The 15,167-nt window shown below is 45.3% G+C and overlaps 1 pseudogene; it reads right to left on the bottom strand.

The window, feature by feature from the left end:
• Window positions 1-1,269: 1,269 nt before the first annotated feature.
• LOC105721338 (protein IMPACT-like) lies at window positions 1,270-14,818 on the bottom strand (annotated as a pseudogene).
• Window positions 14,819-15,167: the final 349 nt, after the last annotated feature.

Raw genomic sequence — 15,167 nt, 5'->3', positions numbered from 1 at the left:
CTTCCACTATGATCCTAAGTTTCCTAAGGCCTCCTCAGCCATGCTGAACTGTGAGTCAATTAAACTTCTCTTCTTTATAAATTACCCAGTCTTGAGCGTGCTCTTATCAGCATGAAACTAATACAAGCTCCTATGTCAATAAGCCATAAAAAGCAGTAAAAGGGCCAGGCAGGGCTGGGCACAGTGGGTCATGCCTATAATCCCAGCATTTTGGGAGGCTGAGGCAGGTGGATCACCTGAGTTCAGGAATTTGAGACCAGCCTGGGCAACATGGTGAAATGCCATCTCTACTAAAAATACAAAAAGTTAACTAGGTATGATGACAGGTGCCTGTAGTCCCAGCTACTCGGGAGGCTGAGACAGAAGGACTGCTTGAACCGGGGAGGTGGAGGTTGCAGTGAGCCGAGATTGTGCCATTGCACTCTGGCTTGGGTGACAGAGTGAGACACTATCTCAAAAAAACAAAAACAGGCCAGGCGTGGTGGCTTACACCTGTAATCCCAGCATTTTGGGAGGCCGAGGTGGGCAGATCATGAGATCAGGAGATCAATAGCATCCTAGCTAACAGAGTGAAACCCCATCTCTACTAAAAATACAAAAATTAGCTGGGCGTGGTGGGGCCCACCTGTAATCCCAGCTACTCGGGAGTCTGAGGCAGGAGAATCACTTGAACCCCGGCAGGCGGAGGTTGCAGTGAGCTGAGATCAAGATCGCGCCACTGCACTCCAGCCTGGGCAACAGAGTGTGACTGTCTCAAAAACAAAAACAAACAAATCAGTTCTCCCAAATAAGCACAAAACACACTGAATATAAGTTCTCTATTTTTGTCAGATAATATAACCAAAGAAGAAAAGATAATGTTGGTGTCCATGCTGAACTGGTTTACTTATTCTTTAAAACTATGGAATTGGCCAGGCGTGGTGGCTCACGCCTATAATCCCAGCACTTTGGGAGGCCGAGGCAGAAGGATCATGAGGTCAAGAGATTGAGACCATTCTGGCCAACATGGTGAAACCCTGTCTCTACTAAAAAATAAAAAAAATTAGCTGGGCATGGTGGCACGTGCCTGTAATCCCAGCTACTCGGGAGATTGAGGAAGGAAAATTGCTTGAACCCGGGAGGCAGAGGTTGCAGTGAGCCGAGATCGTGCCACTGCACTCCCGCCTGGCACCTGGTGACAGAGCGAGACTCTGTCTCAAAGCAAAACAAAACAAAAAACAAAAAAAACCTATGGAATGCGTATATCGTTATAGACAAAATCTCTTTGTATCAGCGTGACCCGATCACCATGGCATTTCTCACATTTAAAATCTCCATCAGATAAAGATATCCACCAGCTGCTGTCTCCCCATTATCCTCTTGGCCCTGCAGGAAGGTCTGTTTATCTTTGCAATATATCTGTAGGTGTGCTAACCTACCCTGTGTTAGCCTAACTGGCTCCATCTTAGCCTCTCCCCACCACATTCTGCTATCCCCTTCCCTTGAGTGCATAGCTAGGTCAAGCTGTACTCAAGGGCACTCAGGAATGTACTTACTGATAAGGTACCGCTTCAAGCTGTACCATCTCCACCTAGGAATGTGCCTACTGATGATAGCACGGGAGCCCCCAAGCCCCAGCACCGCTTATCTTTTAACTTCTGCTTACTCTGCTTCTGTAAAAAAAAAAAAATTGTTTCAGCTAGCCTCCCTCTCCCCTCCTTTAAGCAAGGTATAAAAAAAGAATCAAGCCCCTTCTTCAGGGCCGAGAGAATTTTGAGCATTAGTTGTCTCTCGGTCACTGGCAGTAAAGGACTCCTGATTCAATCTCGTTGTGGCGCTTTCTCTCTAACTCGCTCGGTTACAACATAGGCATAGGGTGTTGGGGGTGACGTGAGCTATTTTCTTTTCTTTTCTTTTCTTTTTGAGAGTCTCGTTCCGTCACCAGGCTCCAGGCCGGAGTGCAATGGCGCGATCTAGGCTCACTTCAGCCTCCGCCTCCCAGGTTCAAGCAATTCTCCTGCCTCAGCCTCCTGAGTAGCTGGGACTATAGGCCTGCGCCACCATGCCCAGCTAATTTTTGTATTTTTAGTAGAGATGGGGTTTCACCATGTTGGCCAGTATGGTCTCTATCTCTTGACCTCGTGATCCGCTAGCCTCAGCCTCCCATTTTTTTTTTTCTATTTTTCTTTTTATTTTTGTCAGGCCCATACTGGCTGAGATTTTCTTATTCTCAAACTATTTGACAAGAATTATTCTCACCTAGTTAGGACAAACTACTGAAGCCAAGTGTGCCTGAAAAGTGCTTATTTGGCCTGTAATAGGAATGTCATCTTAAATAGTTCCTATCCCTATAAACCATAAAAAGCAATTGGAGGTAATTCTTTTATTTCTCTTAAATTTTCACTGATATCAAAATCCAGTACTTTAACCAGATTTTCTGGCTGACAGGCTAGATGAGATCATTTTCACATTCAACATCTTCCTCTTCAGTTTCCTTCTTTTTTTAAAAAAAAAAGTTGTTGTTTTTTTTTTAAATAGGTTGTGGGAGGGAGGTCTGGCTATGTTGCCCAGGCTGGTCTTGAATTCCAGCCTCAAGTGATCCTCCTGCCTTAGCCTCCCAAAGTGCAGGGATTACAGGAGTAAAACACTTCCTGGCCCAGTTTTCCTCTTTATATCTGGCCTTGGTTCTGTCATTTGAGATTTTCACATTAGAGCATCTCTTATTTTCTCCAACTACAGGTAAAGAATACTTTCACCAATATTCTGAATTATATTTTCTTCAGGCTATTTGATAAATCTGCACTTTTTCGTCCTTTAAGCCAAGGGGTTTGCCTAGTAATAAGTAGGTGGAGCTTAACCCAGAAATTATTTTAATAGCATCACCTATGAGCAAAGTGTCCATTTGGGGTAATCCATACCATTGCTAATTCTAATACAAAATGTTTTGGCATAGTCATCAATGACACATAATTTCTCGAAATAAGTGGCTGTCATTGATTCAGTCTCTTTTATTCTGTCTCTGGTAGCTCCCTGCACTCCCTTCAAACCATGTGGCTCCTAGAGCACCCTTGGGGCTGGGGCTGAGGTCCAGAAGCTCAGGGTGGAAATTTTATTTTCCAAATATTTTTTTATCTGTGGTTGGTTGTGGATATGGAGCCCACAAATACTGAGGGCCAAGTGTGTGTGTGTGTGTGTGTGTGTGTGTGTGTGTGTTTGTGTCTGTGTGTACACATGTTGAATGTTTGTATTAGTTTATAACTTATGTTCATTTTTAAAAACTATCTTTTTTGTGTGTGACAGGGTCTTGCTGTGTTGCCCAGGCTGGAGTGCAGTGGTACTTTCATACTCACTGTAATCTCGAATTCATGGGTTCAAGGGCTCCTCCTGCCTGCCTGCCTCAGCCTCCAAAGTAGCTGAGACTACAATGCTTGCTACCACATCTAGCTAATTTAAAAATTTTTTGCAGTGATGAAGTCTCACTCTATTGCCCAAGCTGGTCTTGAACTCCTGGCCTCAAGTGATCTTCCCAGCTCAGGTTCCCAAAATGCTGAGATTATAGGCATGAGCCACCACACCCAGCCTGATATTTAGTATTTTCATTATATTAGTCCATTCTCCCACTGCTATAAAGAAATGCCTGAAACTGGTAATTTATAAGGAGAAAAAGTTTAATTGGCTCACAGTTCCACAGGCTGTATACAGGAAGCATGCTGGGGAGGCCTCAGGAAACTTTCAGTCATGCCGGAAGGCAAAGGAGAAGCAGGCATGTCTTACAGGGCCAGAGCAAGAGGAATAGAGAGAGGGGCCAGGTGCTACATACCTTTTTTTTTTTTTTTTGAGACGGAGTTTCGCTCTTGTTACCCAGGCTGGAGTGCAATGGCGCAATCTCGGCTCACCGCAACCTCCGCCTCCTGGGTTCAGGCAATTTTCCTGCCTCAGCCTCCTGAGTAGCTGGGATTACAGGCAGGTGCCACCATGCCCAGCTAATTTTTTGTATTAGTAGAGACAGGGTTTCACCATGTTGACCAGGATGGTCTCGATCTCTTGACCTCGTGATCCACCTGCCTCGGGCTCCCAAAGTGCTGGGATTACAGGCTTGAGCCACCGTGCCCAGCTCTACTTTTTTTTTTTTTTTAAGATGGAGTCTTGATCTGTCACCAGGCTGAAGTGCAGTGGTGCCATCTTGGCTCATTGCAACCTCCACCTCCTGGGTTCAAGAGATTCTCCTGCCTCAGCCTCCCAAGAAGCTGGGACCACAGGCACCTGCCACCATGCTTAGCTAATTTTTGTATTTTTAGTAGAGACAGGGTTTCACTGTGTTGGCCAAGATGGTTTCGATCTCTTGACCTTGTGATCTGCCCACCTTGGCCTCCCAAAGTGTTGGGATTACAGGCGTGAGCCACTGCACCCAGCCCAATTTAAGTATTTCTTAAAATGTTTTAAAATTATTTTTTCATCTTTTAGCTGATGAAGTGCAAATATTTCTTAATTTTTCTCATAAGATCTGCTTGGTCCCAGGAGTTACTTAATGGTGCACTTTTAAGTTTCCAAGTAAATTTTTTTTTTTTTGAGATGGCGTCTTACTCTGTCACCTAGGCTGGAGTGCAGTGGCATGATCTTGGCTCACTGCATCCTCTGCCTCCTGGGTTCAAGCAATTTTCCTGCCTCAGCCTCCCAAGTAGCTGGGACTACAGGCATACCCCAATGCCAGCTAATTTTTTTTTCTGTATTTTTAGTAGAGATGCGGTTTCGCTGCATAAGCCAGGATGGTCTCAATCTCCTAACCTTGTGATCCACCTGCCTCAGCCTTCCAAGTGCTGGGATTACACATGTGAGCCACCACGCCCAGCAAATTTTAAGTAATCTTTAACTTTACAATTTTAATTGCCTGAAGGTCAGAGACTGTGGCTAGTAGAGTATTCTGATTAGTAGATATTTGTTCCCTCCATTCTAACTCAGTGCCCTCTCCTTGAGTTAAACCTTTTCTTCTTAACTCCATTTTCCTCTAGAATAAGGGAAGATATTTTCAGGAGGTTCTTATTTTCCTCTGACCTCTGGCCACTAGTTCAACTAACAGGCAACACATAACTGAATCCTAGAGTAAGTGCAGCATAGGATTAAACTATAACTCATGCCAGGCGTGTCATTTTCAGCCCTCTCCATAGTGCATTGCACATAATACGAGTAGATAGCATTTCTTGAAGGCTCACCATGTGCTGGGCATTGTACCAAGAATATTGTATACAGTATCTCAATTAATCATCACAACACCTTTGTTATCTGCCATTTTGTGCACAAGGAAATGGCGGGAATGAGAAATTGAGTACCTCTCCCCAAGGCACACAGCTTAAGGTGATAGCACCAAGAGAAGTGCCCAGTGTTTGCTATGTGAGCACTCAAATGAAATGTGCTGAACAAATCTTGTTTTGCCATTTGCTGAAATAAGATTTGTTCAGCAAATGAACAGATTCAGTGACTCTGTTAAGCAGTTCATGGCCAAAATGGAATGTGTCGCCCCTGGGTTATGCATCCACATAATCCTCTTTGTTATCACTTTATATAATACACTCAACACTTGCTGGAAAGTCCTCAGGAATTTGGAATGATCTTCCTTTCTGACTATTTTCAAACTACCTCTGAAACAACAATGTGAAGAAATACCAGGCTGGTAAATTCTCATGAAAGCTGCTACCTATCTTTTAATGCCAGCTGTTTTCGTGTTACGTCTTTCTGACAAACCAATAGACACCTAACCACATCCTTCTTCTTTTTTTGCTTAGTTTTGTTTTTGTTTTTGAGATGGAGTCTCGCTTCATCGCCAGGCTGGAGTGCAATGGCGTGGTCTCGGCTCACTGCAACCTCCGACTCCTGGGTTCAAGTGATTCTCCTGCCTCAGCCTCCTGAGTAGCTGGGACTATAGGTGTGTGCCACCATACCCAGCTAATTTTTTATATTTTTAGTAGAGATGAGGTTTCACCATGTTGGCCAGAATGGTCTTGATCTCTTGACCTCGTGATCCACCCACCTCGGCCTCCCAAAGTGCTGGGATTACAGGTGTGAGCCACCACACCAGGCCACATCCTTGTTCTTAATGCTTCCTGAATGCTGTTAAAGCTCAGGAAATTGTGAATTTTTTAAATTACTTAAGAAAATTTGCAATCTTCCTCAAAAATCACTTTTTGGTTACTTCTTCTTATTGCATAACTTTGCTTGCTAGTCCAAGCACAGATTAAAAAAAAAAAATGAGAGAAAAAAAACAACTTTGCTTTTCCCTCACTATAGATCTCATTTTCCACAAATAATTATGTATATATTTTAAATTTGTATTGTGTTTATGTTCACACATACAAAAATAAAATAAGAAAAAATTGATACATAAGGCGTACCTTTATTATTTGTTTACCTTATTTATTTTTTGAGAGGGAATCTTGCTCTGTTGCCCAGGCTGGAGTTCAGTGGTGCAATCTCAGCTCACTGCAACCTCTGCCTCCCAGGTTTAAGTGATTCTCCTGCCTCAGCCTCCCAAGTAACTGGGATTACAGGTGCCTGACACCACGCCTGGCTAATTTTTGTATTTTTAGTAGAGACAGGGTTTCAGTATATTGGCCAGGCTGGTCTCGAACTCTTGGCCTCGTGATCTGCCCGCCTCAGCCTCCCAAAGTGCTGGGATTACAAGAGTGAGCCACCACACCCAGCTGGATTTTTGCTGTTGTTGTGTTTGTTTCATTTCTTATTATTTTGTTTATTTTGTGTCTCCATGGATTAGCAACAGTTCAGCGCCAAAATCAATTAACTCCCCCCTCAACCCCCGCAAAAAAAATATTTACTTTCTCCAGTTTATAGTCACACTGAGAAATAGCCTTATTTGTTTCTGGGGAATGTTTCACTGAAGATCCACAAAACACACCTGTGGTCACATTGCAGTGTCCTTTGGGACTCCAAGTCTGTGAACTAGCTTAGTTCAAGAAACTGGCTAAGAGTATGTGAATTCCGACTACAGTGTCTTAAACTAGGTTTCTTCCCACTAGACCTAGAATGACTGCCTGGATATGTTAAGAAGTACTTTTCGGCTACCCTTGTATTTAATTCCTACGGTTTTATGACTGATTACACGATGTTACATATCCTGAGAGGTCATACCCTCTGATCATACACACCTTTTTTTTTTCTTTTTCTTTTTTTTTTTATTCTTTTTTTTTTTTCCTAGCAAACAATATTCTATCACATGATCATACACACCTTATCCCTGTGGGTTACTCTGGTAATTGTACTCACCTTGTGTTATGCGATTTGTATTCCCCCAAAATTCGTAAGTTGAAACCCTAACCCCAACGGTATTAGGAAGTGGGGTCTTTGGGAAATAATTAGGTTTAGATGAGCTCATGAGGGTGGAGCTCCTGCTATAGAATTAGTGTTATTAAAGAAGAGAAAGGGGCCAGGCAAGGTGCCTCATGCCTGTAATCCCAGCACTTTGAGAGGCCGAGGCGGTGGATCACGAGGTCAAGAGATTGAGACCATCCTGGCCAACATGGTGAAACCCCATCTCTACTAAAAATACAAAAATTAGCTGGGCATGGTGGCACGCGCCTGTAATCCCAGCTACTCGGGAGGCTGAGGCAGGAGAATCACTGGAACCTGGGAGACAGAGGTTGCAGTGAGCCGAGATCGCACCACTGCACTCCAGCTTGGTGCCTGGCCACAGAGTGAGACTCTGTCTCAAAATAAAATAAAATAAAAAGAAGAGAAAGAGAACTCTCCGCTGTATCCTCATGTGAGGATACAGTTATCTGTGAACCAGGAGGCAAGCCCTCACCACGATCCAGCCATGCTGGCACCCTCATCTAAGGACTTCCAGTCTCCAGAACTTGAGAACAAATGTTCATGATTTAAGTACCCATCTATAGTATTCTGACTGACTAAACCCAAATTGACTAAGACACCTTGTCACTGAAAGCTAAGGATTGCCACTGGCCTCTACCACTCCTGGATCCCTTTATTCCAGTTGAGATCAGGAAATTCAATTCCATGGCAATATCCTTTGCCACCATCTCCTGCTGGCAAAGAACAGCAGCAACAGAGTTTTATAAGAATGCTCAAGTCTTCTTACTATTGCCTCTGTAATGCTTGGGTGTAGGGAACGTCCTCCTGGCTCTTCCAGGGATGAGTGTGTTTCAGAGTGGCAGGGCAGGCTGTTCATAACAGATTCATGCCATCATTCTTGGGTCTTTGGGCTTTTACACTCCTTCTTCTACACTATGCCAGAGACATTCAGGCATCTCAAGTCCGAATAGGTAGTAAACTGGACCCTGGATTCTATTAGTTGACTTAGTAGAACATCCATGTTTCTTCTAGGCATTTGAAAGAATACTAGGCCAGGCATAGTGGCTCATGCCTGTAATCCCAGCACTTTGGGAGGCTGAGGTGGGCAGATCAAGAGTTCAGGAGTTCGAGGCCAGCCTGCCCAACGTGGTAAAACCCCGTATCTACTAAAAATATAAAAATTAGCTGGGCATGGTGGTGCACACCTGTTATCCCAGCTGCTCAGGAGGCTGAGGCAAGAGAATCACTTGAACCCAGGAGGCGGAGGTTGCAGTGAGCCAAGGTTGTGCCACTGCACTCTAGCCTGGGTGACAGAGTAAGACTCCATCTCAAAAAAAAAAAAAAAAAAAAAGAAAAGAAAAGAAAAAGAAAAAGAAAGAACACTAAATTCTGATTCCCAGAGGAGGGCACCAAACTGATCAAATCTTATACTTCTCATCACTGCCCTAACACATTTTACATGTTCCCTAGATTCCTGCCAACATACTGCTGATATCTTGCAACATTTTTCACATATAGGGTTTTTTTTTTTTTTTTTGAGACAGAGTTTCACTCTTGTCGCCCAACCTGGAGTGCAATGGCACAATCTCGGCTCATTGCAACCTCTGCCTCCTGGATTCAAGCAATTCTTGTGTCTCAGCCTCTCGGGTAGCTGGGATTATAGGTTTCTGCCACCACGCCTGGCTAATTTTTGTATTTTTAGTAGAGACAGGATTTCACCATGGTGGCCAGTTAGTCTTGAACTCCTGACCTCAGGTGATCAACCTGCCTCCCAAAGTGCTGGGATTACAGGAGTGAGCCACCTCGCCCAGCCCTCAGTAATGTTTTGTATTTCCCTGTCTGGCTTATTGTCATGAGTTGAATTGTCCTGAAAATTTTGTAAGTTGAAGTCTGAACCCCCAGTACCTCAAAATGTGGCCTTATGTGGAGATATGGTCTTTCTAGATATAATCAAGTCAAAATGAGGTCATTAGGGCTTTCATCTAATATGACTTGGTGTCCTTATAAAAGGGGGCTATTTACATACAGACATGCAGTCAGGGAGAACGCCAGGCAAAGATGAAGGCAGAGATTTAGGTGATGTTTCTACAAGCCAAGAAACACCAGACAATGCCAGCAAACCACCAGAAGTTAGTACAAAAGGCAAGAAACAGAGTTTCCCCTGAAGCCCTCAGAAGGAACCAACGCTGCCGATACCTGGGTCTCGGACTTCTGGCCTCCAGAGTCATGGGACAATACATTTTCATTGTTTAAGCTGCTCAGCTTGTGGGACTTTGATACAGTAGCCTTAGCAAACTAAGACATTTATGATGGGTCTAACTCTGATCTGGGACTAGAAAAGATGAAAGATGGTAGAGGGGATTGACCTTGCAAAGCTACTGCCCAAGATCCAGTCGTTAAATTTTGTGCAGAGGAAGACTGGTGTCCTCAGACAGCAAAGAGGATCTGTCCTTTGTCAGGAAAAAGATTTTAAGGGTTGAGGTGGGTAGGTATTAAAGCTCTTTTTTTCTTTTTTTGAGACATGATCTTGCTTTGTTGCCCAGGTGCTGGAGTGCAGTGGCCTGATCTCTGCTCACTGCAACCCCTGTCTCCCAGGCTTAAGAAGTCTTCCCACCTCAGCCTCCAGAGGAGCTGGGACCACAGGTGTGTACCACCACACCCACCTAATTTTTGTATTTTTTTGTAGCAACAGGTTTTGCCACGTTGCCTACACCGGCTTCGACTCCTGAGCTCAAGTGGTCTGCCCGCCCCGACCTCACAAAGTGCTGGGATTACAGGCATAAGCCACTGCACCTGGCCTAAAGGTCTTAAAGTTCTCAGCCTCGTTTATGTCTGTCAAAATGAGCCCATTCTATATCTCAGGGTCTGTTTCTTACCCACAAGTGCCTTTGCTTTTACAAAAGAGATCCTGATGGTGTTGAATGTCAGTTTTCTTACAGCTGTGTTATACTAAATTCAGCCCCTGCCCTTGATGTTCAGCAACATTGACCCTGCAACTTCAAAGCTGCTATGGAATCTTTCTAATCTTCTACTCGGTTTCTGAATCAAGCATCCAAGTCCTATAATTTTTCTTTTATTCTTCCTAAAGCCATCAGAAATAGTCACTAGCCTGCAAATCTTTATAATTACTATTGTCACCACAATCACTAAATGCCATAGTGAATTGATTTCCCAGTGCCTGGCCTTCAATTCGCATGCCATCCATGGTACCATTCAGAATTTTTGTAATCATGATGGCACTATATTCTGTGGATTATCAGTGTTGTACTCTCCTCCAGCAAAGGGGCTAGCTATTGTTCGTGAAATACATTAGCAGCCTAACCCCAGATCCCATTTTGAGGGAATATTTCTTGGGACCACTTCTGGAGTGCCAAATATTGTTATCAGTGAATTTCTAGTAGGAAATATTGCACATTTAAATAGAGATATTATGTGTAACCCCAGCACTTTGGGAAGTCAAAGCAGTAGGACTGCTTGAGCCCAGAAGTTCAAGACCATTCTGAGCAACAAGACAAGAATCTGTCTCTACAAAACATAAAAAATTACCCAGGCATGGTGGTGCATGCCTGTAGTTTCAGCTAATAGGGATGCTGAGGTGGGAGGATTGCTTAAGCCTGGGAAGTCAAGGCTGCAGTGAGCCATGATCACACCATTGACCTCCAGCCTAGGTGACACAGCAAGACCCTGTCTCTCCCCACCACCCCCCCCAAAAAAGAGAAAGAGTGACAGAGGAGAGAGAGAATATAAAATGATATATCTGCTTTTGTTCTGGAAGTTCTTCAAAGGGTTGCCTCCCTGCCTCCTTGCCTGCCTGCCTGCCTTCCTTCCTTCCCTCCCTCCTTCCTTCTTCTTTTCTTTCTTTCTCTTTGTTTTCTTTTCTGTCTTTCTTCAAGCCCAATGGGAGTTACACCTGCAAAGGGTTACACATAGTTACCATATGACCTACTAGCTGCATTCCTAGATATATAGTCAAAAGTACAGAAAATATGTTGATACAAAAACTTGTATACAATGTTCATAACAGCATTGTTCATAACAGTCAAAACGTAGAAACAACCCAACATGTGTTCATTGGCACCATCCTAACACTTGCTGTTCATCTGCCCTTTATTTAAGGTGAAGAGGTTTTCCTTGGACATCCATTTATTCACCCTGTTACCAAAATGCCAAGGGTTCTGTCTAGGTCCTGCTTCTTTTTTTTTTTTTTTAATATTTTATTGAGACGGGGTTTCACCATGTTGGTCAGACTGGTTTTGAACTCCTGACCTCAGGTAATCCACCCGCCTCGGCCTCTCAAAGTGCTGGGATTACAGGCGTGAGCCACCGCACCCGGCTAGGTCCCACTTCTTGATCACTGAGACAGTGGGTATGGCCAGGGAAGAAGGCTTTAGTTGGGTGCTGCAGCTGAAGAGATGGGATATCAGTTCTAGGTCAGTCCCAAATCCATCTCCCTGACTGATTAAAATTAAGAGTTTGTAGAACAAAAAAGAAATGTAACCATCTTTGAGAAAACAAGAATTAGAGAGGGGTAAGGGAAAGGAGTTGGCCAACAGAAAGCAGGGTGGTCACTTAGGCAATCATGAGGGGTGAGGGGTCTGGCTCCTTATTGTCCAGATGCAGTGATCTGGTAAGTTTCAGCAGCAACAGAGTTTTATAAGAATTTTTGTATTTTTAGTAGAGATGGGGTTTCACCATTTTGGTCAGGCTGGCCTTGAACTCGGGACCTCGTGATCTGCCCACCTCAGCCTCCCAAAGTGCTGGGACTACAGGCGTGAGCCACTATGCCTGGCCTAGTATTCTTTCAAATGCCTAGCAGAAACATGGATGTTCTACTAAGTCAACTAATAGAATCCAGGGCCCAGTTTACTACCTATTCGGACTTGAGATGCCTGAATGTCTCTGGCATAGTGTAGAAGAAGGAGTGTAAAAGCCCAAAGACCCAAGAATGATGGCATGAATCTGTTATGAACAGCCTGCCCTGCCACTCTGAAACACACTCATCCCTGGAAGAGCCAGGAGGACGTTCCCTACACCCAAGCATTACAGAGGCAATAGTAAGAAGACTTGAGCATTCTTATAAAACTCTGTTGCTGCTGTTCTTTTTTTTTTTTTTGAGATGGAGTTTTGCTCTTGTTACTCAGGCTGGAGTACAATGGCGCGATCTCGGCTCACCACAACCTCCGCCTCCTGGGTTCAGGAAATTCTCCTGCCTCAGCCTCCTGAGTAGCTGGGATTACAGGCACGTGCCACCGTGCCCAGCTAATTTTTTGTATTTTTAGTAGAGATGGGGTTTCACCATGTTGACCAGGATGGTCTCGATCTCTTGACCTCGTGATCCACCCGCCTCGGCCTCCCAAAGTGCTGGGATTACAGGCGTGAGCCACCGCGCCCAACCTGCTGCTGTTCTTGATAGTATCTGGGAGATCTGATGATTGGCTTCATGAGGAAGGAACTCAATGTAACTTTCTCAAGTTTCAAGACTGGGAGTGTCAGTTTTCTTTCAGTTTCTTTCTCAAAGGAAACCACAAACATCAGTTCTATCAGACAATTGGGCCAGTTTCAACCCAAGGCATCTGAGTTCCTTCTCATCAAGGCAGGGTGACTTTAAATGTCTACAAAGGTAGGATGGAGGTTGTCCTCGGATTGTAGGGGTGTGTGAAAAACTTCCTGTATCATTTAGCCTTCGTGATGTAAGATCTTTTTCTCCTTTCAAGGAACACTTTTACACTGTTGGTGTAAGTGTAAATTAGTTCAACCATTATGGAAGACAGTGTGGCGATTCCTCAAGGATCTAGAAATAGAAATTCCATTTGACCCAGCAATCCCATTACTGGGTATACAGTATATACCCAAAGGATTATAAATCATTCTATGATAAAGACACATGCACACATATATTCCTTGCAGTGCTGTTTACGATAGCAAAGACCTGGAATCAACCCAAATGCCCATCAATGATAGACTGGACAAGGAAAATGTGGCATATATACACCATGGAATACTATGCAGCCATAAAAAAATGAGTTAGTGTCTGTAAGGTCTGTTCTCGCCGAGTTTAAAAGGAAAGAAACTGAGGCCAGCACAAGAAGAGTCAATGCGAAGGGATTTATTCAGGCTCCCAGACGAGGTTCTGAGGCCCGACAGGAGGGGCTGGTAAAGTCACGTGGATTCCTCTTAGACGTGGGGTTTTATAGGGAGTGGAGGCGTTTGATTGGTTGTGCTCGAGGTGAGTGGGGCAAAATGGTGGGGAGTGGGGCCCGGATGGAACAAAATGGCAGGCAGGGAGTGGGGCCCGGATGGGACAAAATGGTAGGCGAAGAGTGGGGGCCGGATGGGACAAAATGCTATCGGGTAGGTCCTGGTGGGGCTTTTGTCCAGGTTCCCGGTGGGGGTGTGTGTGTCTGAGCTCCCAGCAAGGGGAAGGGGGTGTGTCCGAGCTTCTGGCGAGGGAAGGAGGTATGTCCGAGCTCCCGGCGAGGGAAGCGGGGAGTGTCTGAGCTCCCGACGAGGGAAGGGGGGAGCGTCTGCGCTCCCGGCAAGGGAAGGGGGAGCGTCCGAGCTCCCGGCGAGGGAAGGGGGGGGTGTGCGCAAGCTCCCGGCAACGCAACCAGCCTTACATTCCGACCTTATGATGATAGAGGGCACTGCTCTTCCTGACTACTTCCTGCTGAATAGGGGTGGAGTAAGGGGGACTGGTCAGTTGGCTGGTGCCTTGACTGAGAATTGGATGAAGGGATGAAGCAGCATTTGGTTAACAGCCACTCATCCAATTTCTTGCATAAGAGCTTGTAGGAACCTGGGCCAGTGACGTGATTTGTCACTGGAGGGAGGCCAGAGAGGTGGCTGATGCTTCAATGGCCACATGGAGCTTTTCTTCCAGTTGGGCGGCTGAAGTGACACTGTACCCTAGAGCACCGCTCCCGAGTCCGGCTGCTGCTAGAGAGGATGCTAGAGAGAGACCAACAACTATTCCCTCTGCTCATTTGTTTCGGGGAGCAGAGGGAAGCGTAAGGAGAGATAGGAGTTCAGCTTGATCATATACCTCCAACCACGAGACTAGAGTAACAGGCACACAGGGAGAGGGGAGAGAGGCACTTATAACCTTGGTTAGGGTCCCATTACACCAAAAGTATTCTCTTGGAGGTGAAAAGGTGAGGTCTGGGGTAGAGAGGAAGGTTAGACAGGCCCTCCCGAGGTGTAACAAATGTATCCATTAGTTTAGGACAGGAATGGGCTGGGGAGGGGGAATGGGATGGAAAAGGAAACAAAGTAGCCGAGTTGAGTAGAGAAATGGGATGAAGGCTGACTGAAGGATTTTTAAAGAGAAAGTAAGACTCAAAGTGTAGATGAATGGTAAAGAAGGACTGAGACCTGGGAAGGTATGCTAGGTGCTGAGTAGGAAGGTAATACAGAGTAGGTAGCCCCCGTGTTCACCAAGAAGGAAATGGACTTACCCACTACCTGCAGCATTGCCCTGGGCTCGGCAAGGGTGATGGGGGTCCTCGGGTCCGGGCTGCATCAGTCATTCAGAAAGCCAAGAGATTCAGGTGAAGGGACTGCCTCCTGCAGACCAGCCTGCTCCCCACATAGAGGTGCGGGGAGTGGGTCTTTGGTCTGGGACGGGCAATCAACCTTCCAGTGTCCAGTCTGCTTGCAGTTTGGGCAAGGTCCAGGAGGTGGACTAGGACAGGGGCACTCCTGGGCCCAATGTCTCTCTCGACCACATCTGAAACAGGCCCTGGACCAGGCCCTTGGAGCCTTTTGGAAGGGTTTTGATGGACCTCCCCCACCGGATGTTCAGTGGGCTGCCAGCCTCAGGGCTGCTACAAGAGCTCTGGCTGCTGTAAAAACCCAGTCCTGCTCATTTG

Source organism: Aotus nancymaae, unplaced genomic scaffold, assembly GCF_030222135.1.
Source record: "Aotus nancymaae isolate 86718 unplaced genomic scaffold, 86718_ANA_hifiasm-v0.15.2.pri h1tg000016l, whole genome shotgun sequence".
Taxonomy (NCBI): domain Eukaryota; kingdom Metazoa; phylum Chordata; class Mammalia; order Primates; family Aotidae; genus Aotus; species Aotus nancymaae.
This window is presented reverse-complemented; position numbering and strand designations above follow the sequence as displayed.